Here is a 22,314-nt window from a genome sequence, read left to right on the forward strand (position 1 = left end):
TAGGATTTTCTGTGCTACTAACTGGCGTATTTCAAATATCCCATCTTTAGATGACTGGTTTCTTAAATTATGGGACTGTGCCTTTATTTCTAAAGTCACTGCTTATATGAATAATACCTTTATAGAGGCATTTATGCTGGTTTGGGAACCTTTTATTAACTTTAATATTCAACAAGGTCATCATTTACCTTTGAGATTAGGGTTTTATTTGTAGTTTGTTTTGTACACTTACTGCAATTATTCTTGAACTTTGGTTAGTGGAGAGTGTAACATTTTTTTCTTTGTCTTCATTCTCTCTGATTTCTGAATTGCTTTATAGTTTTGATTTTGTCTTATGTTTTAAGAAATGTAACTACTCTGCTTTTTATTATTTTAATAAACATTAAAAATCTTTAAAAGAGAGAGAGAGAGATGAAATGTTTGTGGTTGAAAGAATGCAGAATTCTTCCAAGCAAGGAGATGGAGTGGGGATTGGACTATAGGATGAATATGTTTTTTTCATCTGTGATAAACCACCATTAAATTCTTCAACTGCAAGAATCTGGCCCCCTCTCTGCTCATCCTCTTTTCCCCAAAAAAATCTTAATAAAATCCCCTTGTAATTGTAATTGTAATTTTATTTACAGTCATTGACCAAACAGAGAGTAAAAACTAATAGACATTAAAATATGTGTGTGTGTACACACACACACACACACACACACACACACACACACAGAGTTTAGAATTAGGATGATGTCCTATTATACCTCTTAAAAGCAATATAACTAAACTTAGCTACAGAAATAGAGATTGAAGCATCTTTATCTGAGAGCAGATGTTTTACAAGATTATCATTGGATTGATCTACCAGTTACGTTCCCTAGGATATAAATGGAATTTACAATGGAGAAGAATGTGTGCAACAGTTTCTGTATCTCCTGACCCACAACTACAGTGTCGTTCTTCTAAAGGCACACCCTGAAACCTCCCAGCTAGAAGTGCAGATGGAAAGGAGTTAACCCTTAGTCTCGTAAATATCCATCGAATCTTAGAGAAAGTGATTATTGACAGATATTTTGCGGGGAAAAGGTCCATCTTAGTTCTTATTACTCTATAAAACTCTGGAAGTACAGCCCAGTTTTCTTGGATCTCAGTATCAACAAGGCGTTGTCTCACTGCTCTTTTCGCTTTCGCTAGACCCAGTTCCAGCAATTGAGCTGGATCTAAGCCTAGAAAGGTGAGTTTATTACTTACTGTAGCACACCATAGTGACTGGGGACTAGCTGAGTGAAACTCAGGAATTAAACCAACTGGTTGCAGATGTATTTTCAACCAAAAATAGATAATTAGAAGCCAGGCCCAAGATTCAATTTTTATAAAGCCAGCCTCTGTCCTTAAAGTCACATTTGCTTTACATTTTGGAGTGCCAAATAAGTTCCTCAAGAACCCTGATTGGCTTCTTTCCAGAATGTCAAACCTTGAGTATGGACCTAATTGAATACCATACAATAATTGCGGAATGACCTTTGCAGTATCCATATATTTAATCCCGTAGACGTGCCTCTGTGGGGATGCATCCCGGCAACCCAGCTGATTGGATGGGTGTAGGAGACTCTCCGGATTGGCAGGCACCACTCGGAGGTTGCCATTTGGGGAAGCGCGCGGCTGTCGAGAACCTGCTGGGGAAAGCACGGGGCTGTCAGTGGGCTGCTGGGGGAAGAGGGCGGCAGGCAGTTAGGCGCCAAGGCAGGAAGCCAGTTCGGGAAGTGGACAGCTGGTGGCGGGCCACTTGGGGAAGGTGCGGGGCCAAGATGGCTGCAAAAGGACAATGGTGGCAAGTTGGCTGCAAATGGACAGATACGGCAGGGAGCTAGAAAATGAACAACAGCTGCAAAGAATTAAAAAAGCCGGTGGCTGCAGGTGGGCTGCTCGGAGAAGATTGACAGATAGTAAAACAAGTGGAGTGGGCAAGCAGTAAGGAGCTTTGAAGTTGGGAGTGAGAGTCATGGCTTGCAAACGAGGGCAGCATGGAGCGAGACAAATGAGGGCGGCAATTGGCCGCTTAGGGAAGGGCCGCGCGAGACAGTTGGTGGTTGAGCTCCAGGACAAGGCATGAGACAAGAGGCAGCAGTTATTTGGCAGTTGGTTGCTCAACGTACCTGACACAGGAGAGATGGAGACTGGTGAACAGATGGATGTGCTTTCTGAGTGCACAAAGCAGACTGGGGTATAATAAAGGGAAGGAGAACAGGCAGGGGAGGAAACACTGAGGGGCGGGGGTGGGGGAGGCAAAGCTTTGGAGTGCAAGACCTCAAACCAAAAACTGGGGAAAAAACCCTAGGGACTCTGAGGGCCAATAGCTGCAAGACTCCCCCCTCCAAAAAACAACAACACAACAACAAACAATGATAAAGGCCAGAATCCCCTCCCCTACAGAGAAAAGGGGTGGGCTGTGAGGGCCAACAGCAGCCACTCTGCCCACCAAAAAAGAAAAAAAGAAAAAAGGAGAGATGGAGACACCCTGACAGACTCCCCTTCCCTTACAAAAAAAGGTGGGGGGAGGGGGACTGCAAGGGCCAACGGCAGCCAGTTTGCCCACCAAAATAAAAATCAGTCCCCCCTCAAAAAACAAAAACAAACAAATGGTGATGGCCAACAGTAGCCACTCTGCCCACAAAAAAAAAGGAGAGATGGAGACTCCCTGACAGACTCCCCTTCCCTTACAAACCCTTACCAAAAATAAATAAATAAAATGCAAGGGCCAACAACAGCCAGTTTGCCCACTAAAATAAAAATCACTTCCCGCTCCTAAAAATAATAATAATTAAAAAAAAAAAAAACCAGACAGTGAGGGCCAACAGCTGCCAGAATCCTCTCCCCTACAAAAATAGGGGTGGACTATGAGGGCCAACAGCTGCCACTCTGCACGCAACAACAACAAAAGGAGAGATGGAGATTTTCTGCCAGTCTCCCCTTCCCTTACAACCCCCCCCAAGGAATGCAAGGGCCAAAAGCAGCCAAGTTTGCCCACCAAAATAACAATGATAAAAACCTTGAAACTGTGAGGGCCAACAGCAGCCAGACTCCCCGCCCCGCCAAAAAAAAAAAAAAAAAGCCTCTGAAAAGGCCAACAGCAGCCAGTCTGGCCAACCAAATAATAATAATTTTAAACATAACCTATGGACTGTGAGGACCAACAACTGCCAATCTTCCTGCGGCCCCAAACTCCTGGGACTATTAGGCCCAACAGCAGCCAGTCTGTCCACCTAAATATTTCTTTAAAAAACCAAAAAAACAAAACAAAACAAAACAAAACCCCGCCTTGGGACAGTGAGAACAAAGAGCTGCAAAGCTCCCTGCCAAAAGGGGAAAAAAAAAAAAACCTGGGAGGCTGGAGGTTGCACCCATAAGTCTTTGACAACCCTCCTCTTGCTGCATGTTGGGTTTTGGGAGGATTGCTCCCAATAAGTTGCTCCATTTTAAAAAAATGGAACCACTGCAGAGAGTGATTGGTAGTACAAATTGATTTTGCCCTTTGTCTAGGGGCAACTTTGACAGAGGCCACGGAGAGACTCTACTCTGATAAACTACTTCAACTTTATATTTCCCCTGGACAACCAAATATAGGTCAGGCAAGATCAACAGCAGTTGAAGGAGAGAGCAAAAAGAACATATTACATTGCCTATGATGCAAAAAAGAAAGAAAGGAGCAAGAAAATGAATCTGCAGAAGAAGCAGAAAGGAGAAAAACTGCAAGAAATCTACATGACAGAAAGAGAAGAGCAGAAAAGAAAAAAAAATAGACAGAGGACAGAAGGAGAATTGCGTTCTGACACAACAGAACCACAGCATGTTAAAAACATGCCCCCGAAAACATATAAAATCACCTATAATACCAAAAGAAGACTAGAGTGAAAAAACGAATCTGCAGAAGAAGCAGAAAGGAGAAAAACTGGAAGAAATCTACGGGACAGAAATCTAAAAACAGAAAAGTTTAACAAAAGACAGAAAACAGAAAAAGAGTTGCCTTCTACAACACAAGACTCTGATTACACTGCACAGAAAGTAAAAAAACCAGATCATAAAGTGGGGGGAGGAAATAAAGCAAAAAAGATTTAAACATCATCAAGCAGACTTCAACAAAGAGGCTAACAAAGAAAACACATGCAACAAACAGAAAAGACAATGCAAAAACCAGGCACAAAAAAGAAAACGGAGGGATGAGAGTTCGGAATCCAGAGAACATCGATTAATCAAAGAAAGACAAGCAAAACAATGTAGATTACTAGACAAACATCCTGATGCCACAAATATCTATACAGAAAACAGCATTGACGAACATAACTGTGGAACTCTAACTGAAAGCTGCCATTACTGTGGTGTACTTTATTGGTTAGATGAACTCAATTGTGCAAGAAAATACACCAAATGCTGTCATGATAGAAAAGTGACACTCAAAGAACTTAATGAACCACCGGACTTGCTCAAAGAACTGCTTATCACACAATCAACAGAGGCAAAAAATTACAGAGAGCATATCAGAGAATACAATGCTGCTTTTGCTTTTGCTTCAATGGGAGCTGAAATCAACACACCTCCAGGCAGAGGACCATACTGCTTCCGTATTCATGGACAAATCTACCATAAGGTATCTCCACTTTACCCAAGTGAACAACACAAGGCAGGGTATGGCCAACTGTACATATTTGATATGGGAGAAGCAACCAAACAACGCCTACAGAACAACTCGGCCTGCTTAGCAACAGTAATGAAAGTCTGGATACCCTTGTAAGAAACATCAACCCATTTGCAAAGTCCTATGAACAAATGCATAGACTAACAGAAAGTTTGCAAACAGCTAAAGTCCAAATGATTTTCATGGAACAAGCAAACTTGGACCTCAGAAGGTACAACGCACCAAGTTCCCACACTGAGGTTGCAGCAATATTTGTCGGTGAGGATGGTGAACCACCCAGTAATCGAGACATCTGCATTTACCCAATCGGAGAAACTTGTCAAACCATCTCGCCTATGAACTGCAACACCGACCCAATGGTATGTCCTCTGCTTTTCCCACATGGTGAGTGTGGATGGCATATTGGAATGGCCCATGTTGAAGAAAGACGCTCAGCTAAGTGAGTGAAGGTCACACAGCTGCAGTACTTTGCCTATCGCCTCGCAATACAGAGAAGCTTCAGTCTCCTACATAGCAGCAGCAAATTATACCAGCAATACATTGTTGACGCTTATGTCAGAACTGAGGGATCAAGATTGAACTACCTAAGACAAAATCAACAAGATTTACGCATAGAGCAATACCGTGGACTCTTAGATGCTCTGGAAACCCATGCCAAAAATGAACACTTGAAAACAGGGAAGATGATAATATTGCCATCAACCTTCTAAGGCAGCCCTCGATATATGCAACAAAACTATCAAGATGCCATGGTCATAGTCAGAAGATTTGGACGTCCAGATGTATTTGTCACATTCACTTGCAACCCAACTTGGCCAGAGATAAGTAAGGCCATGCAAGGCACTCAAAGACCAGAGCACCAGCCAGACATTATTGTCTGTGTTTTCAAAATGAAATTAACAGCACTCTTGGATGATATCTTGAAACACCAAATCTTTGGCCAGGTCATTGCATACATCTACGTCATCGAGTTCCAAAAACAAGGTTTGCCGCATGCTCACATCCTGCTTACCTTAGATTAAAAAAACAAAATGAGAACCAAAGATGATATAGACAGATATGTGCATGCAGAGATACCCTCCAAAAATGTCAGCCCAAAACTCTAGGAAATTGTAACAAAGCACATGATTCATGGACCTTGCGGCACACTAAATCCACACACACCTTGCATGAAAGATGGCACATGCTCCAAGAACTTTCCCAAGGACCTCCGGAACACCACAGAGGAGAATGTGAATGGGTACCCTCTCTACAGAAGACAAACATCAGCCCCAGTCAGGCTTGGTAAATATGATGTTGATAATTGCTGGGTTGTCCCATATAATCCCTGGATCTTGAAAAAATATAACGCACATATCAACGTTGAAGTTTGTGCCTCTGTGAAGAGTGTCAAGTACCTTTACAAGTATGTGTACAAAGGGCATGATGCTGCATCAATCAAGCTACAGCAAGAAAATCAAACTGGCATACTTGAACACGATGAAATAACAACATTTCTGGATGGAAGATATGTTTGTGCCCCAGAGGCAATGTGGCGAATCAATGAGTTTACACTAACAGAGAAGTTACACACCATAATCCGCTTACCGGTTCATTTGCCAGAACACCAGCAATTGATATATCATGAAGGCCAAGAAGAGCAGGCCATTGCCATAGCATCTACCCAAAAACCCATGCTTACTGCCTGGTTCACACTGAATAATGAAGACCAAGACGCAAACAAGTTGACTTACACAGACATCCCCAAATATGACGTCTTCGATAAGATCCTCACAAAATGGAAGAGGTGACAGCACGGAGGGGAAGGAGTTATTGGAAGAATGCCAGTAGTAAGCATTAAAGATTCAGAACGGTACTATCTGCACATGCTACTCACCCGAACCAAAGGTAGCACTGGATTTGACAGTTTGAGAAATGTCCATGGGGTACTCTATGACAGTTACCTAGAAATCTGCAAAGCACACGGACTTCTAGAAGGAGATAAAAACTGGCATGAAACACTGACTGAGGCAGAACAGAGTCAGATGCCGCATTCCCTTAGAATGCTCTTTGCTATAATCTGTGCTTTTGGAGAAGCAAAAGATGTGGCTGAACTTTGGAACCAACACAAACATGCCATGTGTGAAGATTTAGTACATAAATATTCAGAGGCCACTGGCCCACAATATGCACTTGCAGAAATTGAAATACAGTTAAAAACTTATGGCATGACTTTGAAGAACTTGAATTTGCCAGTTCTTCATCTACCAGATGCTATTCAAAAACAGGACACCTTAGACATTCTGGGAGAGCAAGAGCAGGCCAAAATACATACCAGCAAGCTAAACATAGAACAACAAAGAGCAGTCACCACAGTACTACAAGCTATATATGACACTCCAAATGACAAGCCACACTGCTTTTTCCTAGATGGACCTGCAGGAACAGGGAAAACATTTGTCTATACAACACTCATACACACTATCCAAGGCAAAGGAGACCAGGCTACAGCAGTTGCTTCAACGGGAATAGCAGCTACACTATTACCAGGAGGTAGAACAGCACACTCAGTATTCAAGATTCCACTGCTCCTGGATGCAAGCTCAACCTGCGACATAAAGCCAAACACAATTGCAGCAAAACACCTCATAGACACAAAATTGATAGTCCGGGATGAAGCACCAATGACACATACACATGCCTTCCTGGCTGTAGACAGACTCCTCAAAGACCTCACAAAATCCACACAACCATTTGGAGGCAAAACCATCTTGCTGGGGGGTGATTTCCAACAAATCCTCCCTGTCATCATTAGAGGTTCAAGATTCTTAACCCTAGCCAGCTGCTTAAAAAAACACCACCTCTGGAAACACATTCATGTAATCAAACTCAACAAAAACATGTGTGCTCTGCACAATGAAAAAGACTTTGCAACATGGCTCTTAGCAGTAGGCGACGGAAGGAACGGAGAGACAACACATTTACCAAATAACTGCTACCCAGTGATACAGGACCCTGTGGAACAATTATATGGTGATATTGATTTCACCACAGTCACACCACAGCAACTAAAAGGAAGAGCAATACTGACTGTGACAAACCACATGTCCCTAGAACTCAATAACCGTGTCCTCGAACGTATGCCAGGAGAGGAAGTCATATATGAAAGTACAGACACCATCGAAAGTGAGCAAGAAGAAGATCACCTGGCATACCCAGAGGAATTCTTAAACAGCCTTACACCAACAGGCATGCCACCACACCAACTGCATCTTAAACCAGGAGCAATCATCATGCTGCTGAGGAACTTAGCTCCCACAAGAAGACTGTACAATGGAACACATCTCACAGTCATTCGTCTTCAACCCAACATTATTGAAGCAAAAGCCATAACGCACTCTGAAAACAATGAGATTGCTCTCATCCCAAGGATTCCAATAATACCCTCTGACACAAATATGCCATTCAAATTCAAAAGAAGGCAGTTCCCAGTAAGATTGTCCTTTGCAATGACCATCAACAAGTCACAAGGACAAACCTTTGACAGAATATGCCTTTACCTAAAAGATCCAGTATTCAGCCATGGACAATTATATGTTGCCCTGTCTTGAGTCAGATCATTCGACTCATTAACCATCATGTCAGCACAACAAGACATCCCAAACTGCGTCTACACAGAAATATTTGACAATAACCAGAAAGAAACAGACAAAGAAACACAGGACAGCAGAAGAACAAAACACGGCTTTGGACCAGGAACAACAAAATAACCCTAGCAAAAACACAAACTGCATGTGCCACAAGTAACAAAAACAACTCCAAAGTTCTACCAAACTTCTCTGCAAAGACCAAAAAAAAAAAAAGGTCACACAGACACAAGAACAAAATGCAGACTACACAAACAAGACCACAACAAACAAACAAACAAACACATACTAAATAACATAGAAAACCCAGCTTAAAACACCAAACAAGCAGGAAGAGCAACACCTTTGCCCAAACAAAACAAAAACAAAAAACCATGAAAATGCTTAGACCACCTGACAAAAATCTTTTTTAAAAACCCCAAACATCCTAGATACAACGTGTCCAGCAATGAAGAAATTACTGCAGATAACGCAGACAAGAAAAGTACAAAAAACCGAAAAACAACAAATCAAACCCACAATGACTATACACTAACAGGCAAAGACATACCAAAACCCAAGCCAAAAACAAGTAAGGGGGCAGAAAAAAAACCCCACAAAACAGCAGGGACAAAAAAAACAACAAAAAAAAACCCCTAACCAAATACTTGAAACACCAACCACCCCCAACCCCCACAAAAAACACATTGAAAAACAAAGTGCACTGATGCTCAGAAAGAACTGAAAAAAGACAACAAAGACACATGGGAAAATAAAGAAACAGCTGAACAACCAGCCAAATTCTCACAACACAACTCCAAAAAGTAAGTAAACTACTACACAGAAGCTCTGTGTGGGTTCAGCTAGTAGAGCTTTAAAGCAGCTGGAATGAAGCCTGCACCCTGAGTTCTAAAAAATCTTAAGATTGCTGCTGTGCTATGTTTTGCTGACTCTGTGACCATACTTATATGTGCTGATTTCCCAGCATTTTGTTGAAAAATTACCCCCAAATATTTGATTTGATTTACCTGTTCTAGTCGATGTCCATCTAGCATCCATACATTTTTTTTACTTTATTGGTGAAGCACATAATTTTAGATTTGTCATAATTGATCTGTAGATGCTCCTCTCTGCAGTATAGCGCTAAGCCATCTAACGCTCTTTTAAGCCCACTCCCCTTATTCTTCACCAGCAGCCATTGCCCCTACACGCCAAAAAGACACAAGACACAAATATGTGAAGGGCCACAATTTTATTAATTAAACAAAAGCAGATGCTGGATGGGATTGGCGCTCCACCCCCCACAGTGTGGTAACTAAAGGCAGGCCCCTTCAGGGCGTGCCTTGCCTATTGAGCACTGGCAACCCACCTTGGCTCCAGACAGCCCCCATTGCTCTAAAGCAGGGGCTGCCCTTCTTAGCCAACCCAAGGCCAGGTCTCTGCCTTCAGCGACACCCCCCAGAAGCTGCCAAGCTTTCCACTGGGTATCACCTGACAGAGTAGAGCGTGCAAGGTCAAATTCCCTGAGCCGCCTAGACCTGCCCATCCAACAGCCAATTGCTTACTTGAAGGTGCTCACTGAATTTCTCTGGATCTGCCCACTGCACTGTACCTGCCAATAATTGTGACCAAGGAACCTTAACTAAATAACTACAAGGTACAGTCAGGAGCAGGTGAAAAAGGGCATGCACCACCAGCCAATCAGGTGAAAGCTCCCAAAATTCCTGCCCAGCCCTGAATGGCGACCATCAAGCCCAGACTGTACCTAGGGAGGGTGCCTGTTCAAAATGGACTGAGGGAGGCGGACAGCCGCAGTGTGGCCATAAGCCCTGCCCCTTTCACATCCAGAGCCAATAGATGTTTGTGAATACACTTGGCTTTATATTCTGGAGGAACAAAGACCAACAGTGAATGAAGAGAAACAATGAGTATGGGATTCTGCAAATAAGTAAGCCATGGGACATAGGACATAAGAACATAGGAAGCTGCCATATATCGGGACAGAGCATTGGTCCATCTAACTCAGTATTGTCTACACAGACTGGCAGCGGCTTCTCCAAGGTTGCAGGCAGGAGTCTCTCTCAGCCCTATCTTGGAGATGCTGCCAGGGAGAGTCTTGGAACCTTCTGCATGCAAGCATGCAGATGCTCTCTCCAGAGCAGCCCCAATCCCAAAGGGGAATATCTTACACTGTTCACATGTAGTTTCCAATCAAAAGCAACCAGGGCAGATGCTACTTAGCAAAGATATGCTTAGCATATCTGACTGTAAGTGAACAGTTAATTTATCATATCAAAGATAAAACACAGTAAAAGAAATGTGGGAAAAATTAATGGTCTTTCTACAAAGAACCAGCAATACTCAAATTTCTCTTCATTCATTCATTCATTCAGTTTTTATACTACTCTTCCTAAAATGGCTCAGGGCAGTTTACTAAAATAAAAAATTACATAATTAAAATTAAAAACCAATTAAAAGCAGATTAAAATTACAATTAAAATTAGGTATCATTAAAAGCCAAACTAAAAAGATGGGTCTTGAAGGTTCTCCTGAAAACCTCCAAGGAAGATAATCATCTAATATCCATGAGAAGTGTGTTCCACAACCTAGGGGTGACAGCAAAACTGGCCCTATCTCAGGTTACTGCCAGAAAAACCAATGGCACCCAAAAACTGACCCCTTAATGAGTGGCAGGGATCTTGTAGAGAAAGGAGCTTTCTCAGGTAACCCAGACCTAAGCCATTCTTATGCTGCAGTTGTGTAACAAAAGATTCAAAGAAGGAGAGAGTCTGCAAGAGCACCTATGCTCATTTTTTGGAACATTGAGAGAGTTGGAACTGCAAGAGATAAATATGCCAGAACCAACAAAAATTGGACTTTTGCTTAATACCTTGCCTAAAGAATATGATAATATTATCAATTTTCTGCAAATTAAATAAAATGTGACTTTGAGTTTTTTGCATTAACATTTTCAAGGGTTTTATTTGTAAAAGCAAAGGGAAAGGGCGAAATCAATTAAAAATCAAGCCTACAAAGTTGCTGATGGTATGCAATGTTTTATATGTGGAAGCATCTTGCATTTGAGAAATGCTTTTCCTAGTAAAGAGCAAGGGAAATAGTAGTAGAATGGCCATACCTTATTTCAAAATGATTTATGACCCTAGGGTCAGGGGGGTCAGGCTTACATCATAGGCGTAGGCCCCTAGACCACGTGTTTCATCCGTGTGGTAGGCATGATGCGTGAGGGTTGATTTTTAATTGGGTAATGGGAGCACGTGAGAGGTGGCCGCTTATATAGGGGTAATTTGGAGGGACATCACTGTGGGGAGAAACATGGCTATGAATTTTGAGTCTAACGTTCCAGAAGAGTCTATGGAGCAGAGTCCTTCAGCCACAGTGGAAGATTAGGAGATTTCAGAAATATAGGATGAGGTGTCCATTGCAACAGAGAGAGATCAGGTAACATTTCTCTTCTTTACAGGGAGGCTGGGGTGTGTGTGGTGGATATGGTACAAAATTAAGACTTTTTCCTTTTTTCCCCTTGCAGTTTGTACAAGCTGAAAGAAATATGTGGAAGATGGTTTCACAGCAACAGACACCTGAATCACATGTTAACTTAAGAAAATTGTTAGGCTTATTTATTGATTATGATGATGAAGAATTTGCAATGACACTTCAGCAACAGCAAGCAGCAATGATATCTCTGGTCCACGCTACAGTCTTTGGTATTCTGAATCACTGCTACAAAGAGAAGTTGTTTTTGCTATGTGAAGGCTGCAGAATATCAGCACCAGGACAAATGTCCCATGATTGTTTGACATGGGAACAAGATTATTTTGAGATCCAATTTAAAAGGATCTTAGATGCTGTATCTTATAAGGAAATTATCAATGTCATGGTTGTGTTAGGCTATGCATTGAAATGTTTGATATTAAACAGTGAAATTATGGATATGGTTCTACTATCATTATCAAATTGTAAAAATAGTGAAGCGCCAACAAAATATTTACATCAAATGCTGAAGAATGCCTGTGATCCAGTGTTTTTACTTCATGTGAAAACTATCGTTTCAAACAGACCTTATACCACGTTTCTCTACTGTGATGGTAGAGAAACACATCTCCCATCTCCCACACATCTCCCAACTCCTATGTATATTTAGAACATATCCTAACATTCAAATGTTATTGTTTTGTTGGTGCTGATGATGCTATCTGTAAAAACATGCCATGTATTATTATGTTCTGAGAAAATGGTTGCCTATGTAAAAAGTAATTTCAACTATAGATAGCTTTGTATCTTCAAATTAAAAAAAAAGTATATGAACTAGCTGTGTCTTTATCATTTGGTATGGGGTGGGGAAAAAGTATGTAGCATCTGGTTCAGATCAGGAAAATGAGTTTTTTCTGCAAGGGCATGAAGGGGTCATCTTCACAGGACCCCACAGGACCTGGTGCATATCTAATTTTATGGTTCATTAACCATTCATATAATCGATCATTTAAGGGGCTTGGGAAAACAAGGGGAGGTATGTGAACTTAGAGGGGCAAGGACAGGTTTGTTTTTGTTGGTGTTTTATTTTGTTTTGTTTTTGCTTGTGGGTTCAATTGCAGGTCAGGGATGAATTCTTCTGAACTGAAGGAAAAAGATCTGATTTTACTAATAAAGATGATAATAACAGCAGAATATTTTTAGTGATGGGCTCCCCTAGATGAAGTTCAAACAGGAAGCCATACATGTGGAGAAAACTGAAGAAAATGCCCAGTCAGAACCTATTCTATCATTGCAGATGATTTTGCCTGCTAGGGTTGGTTTTTTTAAAATACACAATGCTTAATTTTAGCACAAGCTGTTTTCAATAGGAGAGTGCTTTGTGAAATTCACTATTACAAGTAATTGTTAGTCAAAGATAGTTTTCACTTATAGAAGTATGCCCATCTCCTTTCAGTAGGTAGTAGGTAGTAGGGAGTACTCATTATTCCTGTCTGCTTCCTCCTGGCAAGCTTCTTTAAAAATTATTTAGGCCAGTTTCCACATTTTTAACTGATTCGGTGGTTAGCAACAGATGTCTAATATCTGCCAAACTTCAGAAAAAGTTCCGAAGACTTTTCAACACAGGTATTTGCATAGGAGAAATCTGTGAAGCATTTTTTGGAAGCAAAGAGTTTTTTGAATATCATCACCCATCTACAGATGATCAGATTAATTTTATTTTTGGGGGGTGGGGTGAAATGAAGTATGTAGCTATTTTCCTGACCACAGACAGGAAAAATTCACAAAAATATGTAGTGATGGAATGAATGTAGGGGGGAAAAAACATATGGAGAATTCCTTAGGCTGTCATCCCTTTGGGGCCTCTGTAGGTTAATGTGGGTCAAAAAAATAAAATTTGAAACCGTCATGCACCATTAGGGGGGTCATCTTCACAGGGGGCCTCTACAGGTTAAGTATTTGTGAGTGTCCAAAATTTGAGACTGTCCAAACAGACATCCTGTGACGTCATTTAACATAAAAAAAACTACAGCCCCCCCAAACTATATATATCTTACTTACTTGCAAAAGATCATAGAAGTCAGTGTGATCCCCAAATCTTCATTCTGTCCAAGCATTTGGTAAGTACATACCATTTCTTTCTTTCTTTCCTCTGTTCAAAGCAGAATTGTGTAGAAGTTCTCAGTACAAACTTTGTAATGTATGTCCCTACATTTCCCCCCCTATTCATAGACTACAAAATATGGACCCTAATTTGAATAATGAATCAGGTCTGTGATTAATTTTAACATTTAGTTTTTGTGGGGGGGGGTTGGGGTAAGGGAGAAAAATCTACACTACTAAAGATATTTTTCTTATCTTTGTCTTATTATTTTCTTAGATTACAATAATTCGCAATTAGAAGAACTGAAGGCTTTTTGCCAAGGTATTTTACGTTCTTAATAAGTTATGTATACACGTGCATGTCCAGATATTAAAATACATATTCCCGCACAGTTTTATTCATGGAAAGATTTTAAATATGTACTTTGCTGCCATCTAGTGTCATTTAAAGAATCACAGCTCCTTTAGTATAGCTCTTTCTCAAGCTCTTTCTTTCTTGTGTTTTTGTGGTCTGTGTGTATGTCTTTCCTAATTTTTTTTGTCAGAATGCCGTTCTGGTTCTATGAGTGCTGTTTCTGCAGTGTCTCTCTGTGTTTTTGGTGGTGTGTGTGTGTATTTTGCTGTCCTTCAGTGTACTTCTAAAACTACATGTAGCATATATGATTTCACATAACTTTGAATCATATATGTGAACTGGCTTTTTGCCAAGGTATTTTACATTCTTAATAAGTTATGTATACACGTGGACGTCCAGATATTAAAATACATATTCCGCGTGCTGTTTTATTCATGGAAAGTTTTAAAAGATGTACTTTGCTGCCATCTAGTGTCCTTTTTTGTACTTTCTGTATGTTTAGAGCATCTAAAGTTTGCTCTGGATGCTGGCCCCCTGGTGTGTGTGTGTCTTTCCTATTTAATTGTCAGAATGCTGTTCTGGTTCTATGAGTGCTGTTTCTGCTGTGTACTTCTAAAAACTACATGTAGCATATATGATTTCACATAACTTTGAATCATATATGTGAACGGTGTGTGTTAAAAATAACTAATTCTTCAATTAGCAGGTAGGCTTTATGTTTTTTATTTTAACATGGGAAAATCAGACAATTACAAGCCTTTAGATATTTGTAGATGGTCCAAGCTGAATGTCTAAGATAGTATAATCCCCAACATTCTTGATTCTGTAGAAATAAAAGAAGAAGAAGTCTTAGCTACTAGTATGCTAGTAATTCTAAAATAATAATAAATAATAATGTATTAGTAATGTTAAGATAAGTCTCTCTTACATTGTCTTGTATTAGTTGATTGATGGCTTTGCAGACTAAATGAGTCATATCTCTCTTGCTCTTCAATGGTATATGTTTTGTAACAAGAGATCCAAAGATTATTAGGGTCAAAATTCTCCCTAAATTAATCTTGTTATCTGCAAATTCTTCAGTCATCACGCTGATGAAAAAACTCTGGGCATCATTTATAGTTTTCAAATCTATATTTTCTAGCAAGAGAGAAATATCATGTTCTAGTTTTGACACGATCTCCTGTAGACTCTCTGTTTTCAGACGAATAATGCCATGTTCCATGTATTCTGTGATGATGCTGTAAATATGAGATTCTGTTAGATGCTCCATGAGCCAAAAAATTCCAGTGTTCCTGATACGCTGGCAAGCAGGCCTCTGATATAATCTGTGCTTTCCCGCAGGCTATGAGGATGCCGCAACCAACAGTTCTACACAGCGTCCAATGGCTGGTGATGAGGACTTCATTCCATTAATCACAAACGATGATCAAATTTTCAATCCTAATTTGGTCATTGTTAAAGCGGAAACACACACCCCACACACACCCTAGAAAGGCTACTGAGGAAAAAAATCCTTTATCTTCTACTGCTGCGGCTACTGCTGCTACAGAGATAGGTACATTTTTAACCTTACATAGACAAAATGATATTATGTAATGCTGTGTTACACTGTGTAACACTGCTTTATTTTATTTTTTAATTGTAGTGAACATTGATGATGGTGATGATGATGATGACATCTCACCACCTCCAAAACGATTCAAGAGGGCAAAACCAGAGATCCAACCACCTATTCCACCCGTGATCATAAAACGTGGAAAGACAACACAAGAGTTGCAACCCTTTGGTACTAATTTAGGTAAAATTCAATCATACATACATTGAATGTATTATTATGTGTTGTTGTTGTTGTGAGCCATGTAACAAAGCAATGGTGTGTTTTAAATTGTAGTAAGGACTGCGGGCAGCACCCAAGCACCTCCAAAACAAGCCAGGAAAGGTATTAGCCATTATTTATTGTGTGTGTGTGTGTGTGTGTGTGTGTGTGTGTACATATACAGACTTTTTAAATGTTTTATGTTTTAGTCAGGGGTCAGGGGGTTGATTTTAATAATATTTATTCTGTATGGTAGCTGATATATTGTCTCTAACATATGATAAAGAATTAGTAAGCAATTTTAATGAGTATTATACAGGTGTGTGTGTGTGTTGACCATTTGTATAGTCATTGTCTGTTTTTACTGCTAGGTCAGTCCTAAAGGATGAAATCCCTCCAAAGGCATAACAATGATGATGATGATGATGGAACAACACCCCCGCAACCAAAGCGGGGGAACACCTCAAAGCTCCAGGCTTCTGAATGTGTTGCAAGTCTGCGTGGCTATGCAGAGCGTGTCGCGATGATTGCAGAATGCTATGAGATGCTGGATAATAAGCTCAAATCTGTTGCTGAATGTAAAGTGGCATTGGACAAATATTGTAAAGATTAGTGGGTGAGCTATCTGGATTGGGTGAACTGCAGAACATTATTAAAGATCGGTGCAAGTATTCACGATGTATTAATGTTATACAAACGGGTAGAGGTGAGGGCAGGAAACCAATACCCCCCAGGTTAAGAAGCCGATATCTATAAAGATGCGTTAAAATGATTAAAAAGTGGCAAAGGGTCTAGACACTCAAATAAAAGGGCAAATGTTTCACAACACCCTCCTGTACAAGCAGCGGCCGTAGAAGCGCCTGCTGATGCTGGTCTCCAACAACACCCTCCTGTACAAGCAGAAGAAGTAGAAGCTCCTGCTGATGCTGGTCTCCAACAAGACCCCCCTGTATCACCCCCGGCCGAAACCCCCCCACATAATGCATACGTGGAACGTGTACGCAGGTGGGAAAGAAACATCCCCGAACGCAGAGCATTAATGATTGGTGAGGAGTTCAGGTTTGTGAATTTAGATCAAATACCATCGTACCAGGAGGCTGTGAGGGTTTTATTTGAGGGTATTCAACAAATCTTTGATGAAATTAACAGGCGGGTTAATCCAGAGGATTTTGTCCAGCTTCACCTAGAAGGTGGGGGGTTAGCAAATGCACTGTACTCGGTTAGAAGAAATAGAGATACTCTGAATGTTGAGGACTTTTTAACACACATAAGTAACTTACTGCAAAGCAATGCAGAAATATTAGGAGATGTTACTCTGAGCTTGGTGGTTTTAATAATTAGACCACCAGGAGGAGGAGCAGCCAGATCCATAAAGTCTATACCCTACAGTAATATTATAGCCAAAAAATGGCAGCATCTGATAGATATAAATATTTTGAATGCCAAGCTCTGTTTTGCGGGAGGGTTAATCGGTGTTTTGAAAGCAGGATCTCTCACTGATGCAGAAATACTGACTGAAGCCAGAAAGCTCCATCATGAATTAGGGTGGTCAGATCAGAAGGAGGTCTGCCTCTCTGACATATCGGCAGTAGAGGCACACCTAAAAATAAACATTCAAATTTTACAATGGAATTAAAAAAAATGGTTGGGTTTTTTAAAAAAAAAACTCCTGAACAGAGCTACAGTGAAACACACTTCGTGCTATTACACAATGAACATTTCTATGGTATAACATGTATAAAGGCTTTCTTGGGTGCTAAAAACTTTTGCGACTTGTGTCACATACCATTTTCTCACTCACACAACTGCATGAAATTATGTAGGTTCTGTCTGAGTGAAGATTGCAGAAACCATGTAGATAAAATTAATAGATGTCCTAACTGTAAGTTCCAGTGTAGATCTACAGCGTGCTTAGATAGGCACAAAAATTTGGCTCTGGAGGGGAGGGTAGAATGTACATTAAGAACATATTGTAAGAGGTGTCGACAGTTTGTCAAATCAGATCATGAAGATGTGAGGGACTGTCTGGGAAAACAATGCAGAGTGTGTTGGACATTTATAAAAGAATTAGAGGGCCAGCAATGCTATCTGGGCCGGGTTAAAGATTTAACAGTATCAGATAAATATGTTTTTTTTTAATATTGAGACTAATCAAGAATCTGGCACCCATAAGGCTGTTTACATATACGCCCGTGCTTTCAAGGGTCAAACAGTCAAAGCGTTTAAGGAAGACAAAGAGCGGACCCCGTGGAAATGGGTGGGTCATAGTTGGGAATTTAGGGGTGATTCATGCTTAGAAGAGTTTATAACAATGTTTATTGATACCCCCTTTGATGGAACAATCTTCTATGCCCACAACAGCCGTGGCTTCGACGGTTTCTTTATTCTGAGCGGGCTTATCAAAGAAAAGGTCACTGTTTCTCTGATTACTCAAGGGGGGAAATTGATGTCTATTGAGGTAAAATACTTAGATATAAAATTCATAGATTCTCTGAGCCATTTGCCGATGGCTCTGGCAAAATTGCCTAAAGCCCTAGGATTTGAAGGGTCCAAAGGATATTTCCCCCACTACTTTAATACAGCAGAAAATGAGAATTATGTGGGGAAAATGCCAGAAATAAAATATTATGGGGTAGACTAAGATGCCAAAGGAAAAAGCAGAGTTCCTGGCATGGTATGAAGAGAACAAGTCCAAAACATTTGACATGCAGAGGGACTTGGCCCATTACTGTCAACAGGATGTTAAAATCCTGATGAAAGCCTGCACAAAGTACCGGCATGAGATTGTAGAAATGACAGTGAAGGTAGAAGAGGTGTATCAGAATAAAAGGGGGTCTGTCTGTAAATTAGTGGCAGTGGACCCTCTACAATATTTGACCCTAGCTTCTGTTTCTATGAAAATGTACTGCTTCTTGTTCATGCCTGAATGGGCCATTGCCCTCCCACCCCCAGACCATTATCATCATCGGACTAAAAGGTTCTCATCCCCGACAATACAGTGGTTGTCATACATAGAGCACAGAGAAAAAATTCAGGTTCAGCATGCTTTGAAGGGTGGGGAATTTGAGGTTCAAGTTGTACCCCTCTATGAGGACGAGCGGTTAGTAGTAAAAACCTACTATCTTGATGGGTATTCAGTCATCGGGGGAAAGGAAACAGCCTTTGAATTTAATGGTTGTTTTTGGCACGGTTGCCTTCAGTGTTATCCTTCAGAGAATTACAATCCTCTGTTGGGGAGAACGTATGGATTTCTTCACAATGCCACACAAAGAAAGGCCGCCGTACTTAAAAGAATGGGGTATGAGGTCAGGTCTATTTGGGAACATGAATGGATAAAAATGTTAAAAGCAGATGATGACCTCAAGAGTTTCCTAACTGAAGCCCAATTTCCTGAGCCCTTGAACCCCAGAGACTCTTTATTTGGTGGTAGAACAAATGCAATTTCTCTATACCACAAGGCGACCGAGGGGCAGTCAATCTCTTACGTGGATTTTACAAGCCTCTACCCTTTCTGTAACCGGACCAAATCTTACCTGAAACGACATCCTGAGATCATCTATGAGAACTTTGAACCTATGTCTAGTTACTTTGGTTTCGCTAAAGTTAAAGTGTACCCACCACGAGGACTCTTCTTTCCTGTGCTGCCTGTCAAAGTGGGGGAAAAACTCATGTTCCCTCTGTGCAGGACCTGTGCAGAAGCCCGACAGCTGGAAAAATGTACCCACACTGATCAGGAAAGAGCCCTGGATGGTACGTGGTGTACAGTGGAATTGAACGCAGCCTTAGACAGGGGTTACAAACTAGCCAAAATTTATGAAGTGTGGCACTTTGAAAAAGCTTCTGACAGGTTGTTTTCAGAATACATCAAATTACACCTCCATCAAAAGCAGGAAGCATCGGGGTATCCACAATGGTGTGTTACGGCTGGTGATAAAATGAAATACATATATGAATAACAGAAAAGAGAAGGTGTGGCTTTGCACCCCGAGCAAATAGCCATCAAACCCGCAAAGCGTCAAATTGCAAAACTATTTCTAAATTCTCTGTGGGGGTAAATTCGGTCAGAGATCCAACCTCCCTAACACCACCATTTTGAGAGATCCCGATCAGCTTTTCCAGTATTTGTTTTCATACTCTTATGATGTTTCAATGTGTGAATTTGTTGATGATGAGACGGCTTGTGTATCTTGGAAACATGCTCAAGATATGTTAACCACATCAGGTACCACAAATGTTTTTATTGCCAGTTTTACAACAGCCTATGCCCGCTTAGAGTTATATAAGCTCCTGGAGCATCTACAAGAACGTTGCCTGTACCATGACACAGATTCTGTGATATTTGTGAGTCAGCCGGGGGAGTGGAACCCTCCCCTAGATGATTATCTTGTAGGACTCACAAGTGAACTCCCCCCTGGTGAATTTATTACAGAGTTTGTGTCAGCAGGTCCCAAAACATATGGGTACAAGCTGTCTGGAGGAGGTGTGTGCATGAAGGTCAAAGGAATCACTCTGAACGCCAACAATTGTGAGAAGATTAACTTCGACAATCTTAAAGATCTCGTTTTTGCTTATGTCTCAGATCACGAGCCAGCAAGTGAGATTGTGGTGGAAAATTCAGGTATCGTTAGAGATAAAAAGCACTGGACCCTTGAAACAAAAACTCTCAGAAAAACCTTGAGGGTTGTGTATGACAAGAGGGTGATTACAGAACGCTTTAAAACTCTACCTTATGGTTTTTTAATGGATACCCGCTGGCAACACCCCTTCTCTGCTATTCTAGTGGGGCCTAGTAATTGTGGCAAGAGTTTCTTAATTAAAAATATGCTGGATAATGCTCATACAATTCTCTCTGTTGTACCTGAAAATGTTGTTTGTTGCTACAACTGTTGGCAGCCCTTGTATAGAGCACTTCTCTGTAAATACCCATTTTTTAAATTTTTAGAAGGTTTGCCTGAGAAACTTAGTGATGATGAATTGTTTCCACCAAATAAAATAAACCTTCTTATATCTGATGATCTGATGCGTGATTCATGTGGAAACCTGGAGCTAGAAAAAGCTTTCACACAATATGTTCACCATAGAAATCTGAGTATTATATTTATTACACAGAATATTTTCTGCCAAGGGAAAAGTAACCGGACCATTAGTCTTAACATCAAATATATGGTCATTTTTAAAAATCCCACGGATAAATTACAGATCGGGATCCTGGCCTGTCAAATGTTTGCCGGAGATGCACGGTATTTTATGGAGGCCTATCGAGATGCTACTCAGAATCCTTATGGCTATCTGATGGTGGATTTAAACCCTAACACACCAGAATCTTATAGGCTGAGAACGGGTCTCTTCCCACCTGATTGGCCTGTGGTGTACATTCTGAAAAAATCACAAAGTGGTTACAAAAGGCACGGTTGCTAGCCTTCTACACAATATTGATGCTGGATTTCTCAGGAAGGGAACATGTCTGGGTGCGTAAGGAGAAACCTACCCCTTTTAAAACTTCTTATTAAGGCAACGCCGCACCAGCGGAGGGCTATTCTATGTGCAGCATCAAATGATCTGATTGCCGCTATAGCAGAGATTGCCCTCAATACTTTAAAGGGTAACATACCCTTATCCCCTAAGCAACTCCGCATATTAAGAAAAAAGAGGAACGTAATCAGAAATCTCAGCAGTAGGACCATCTCTCTTGGGAGAAAAAGACTGCTGATGAAACAATCTGGGGCTTTTCTTGCCCGCTATTAAGCATTGCCATTCCTCTGATAACGGGTCTTCTGACCAGTCAATAATGGAGTATGCTGAAAAGATGTATTTGATCCCTAAACATCAGATGGAACAATTAAAAGGGAAGCCCCCAAAAGAGGCAGACATAAGAGCAACGGCTGTAAATTCTCTAGATGCCGAGATGATGAGCATTCTTCAAAGACTGGGGTTAACAGAATACAAGAAAGCTAAGCTTTATGATGCACTGCTTCAAAAGTATCTAACTCATGTGAGACATGGGGCCGCCGAGAAAGAAAAACTAAACTTATTTTTACCGTTTCCTGAGCAGTCACCCGCTGAAACACCTCTAATTTCTGATAAACCTGATGCTGTCTACCATGAAGTTCTGGACAGTATGTCTGATCGATATAAGAATCGGGCTAGGACCCTGTTGAATAAATTGAAGCAGAATGAGCGTGTTTCTTCGTGGGATGACAAGGGCACATTCATATACCGGAGTGAGACCGTCAGCGGCTCTAACATGCTTGACCTAGTCAAGGGG

At 40.9% G+C, this 22,314-nt stretch overlaps 1 pseudogene; it reads left to right on the top strand.

Annotated features, from left to right (window-relative positions):
• Nucleotides 1–4,851: 4,851 nt before the first annotated feature.
• On the top strand, nucleotides 4,852–8,268 carry LOC128339485 (uncharacterized; annotated as a pseudogene).
• The last annotated feature ends 14,046 nt before the right edge of the window (nucleotides 8,269–22,314 follow it).

This window comes from Hemicordylus capensis, chromosome 1 (assembly GCF_027244095.1).
Source record: "Hemicordylus capensis ecotype Gifberg chromosome 1, rHemCap1.1.pri, whole genome shotgun sequence".
NCBI classification, from domain to species: domain Eukaryota; kingdom Metazoa; phylum Chordata; class Lepidosauria; order Squamata; family Cordylidae; genus Hemicordylus; species Hemicordylus capensis.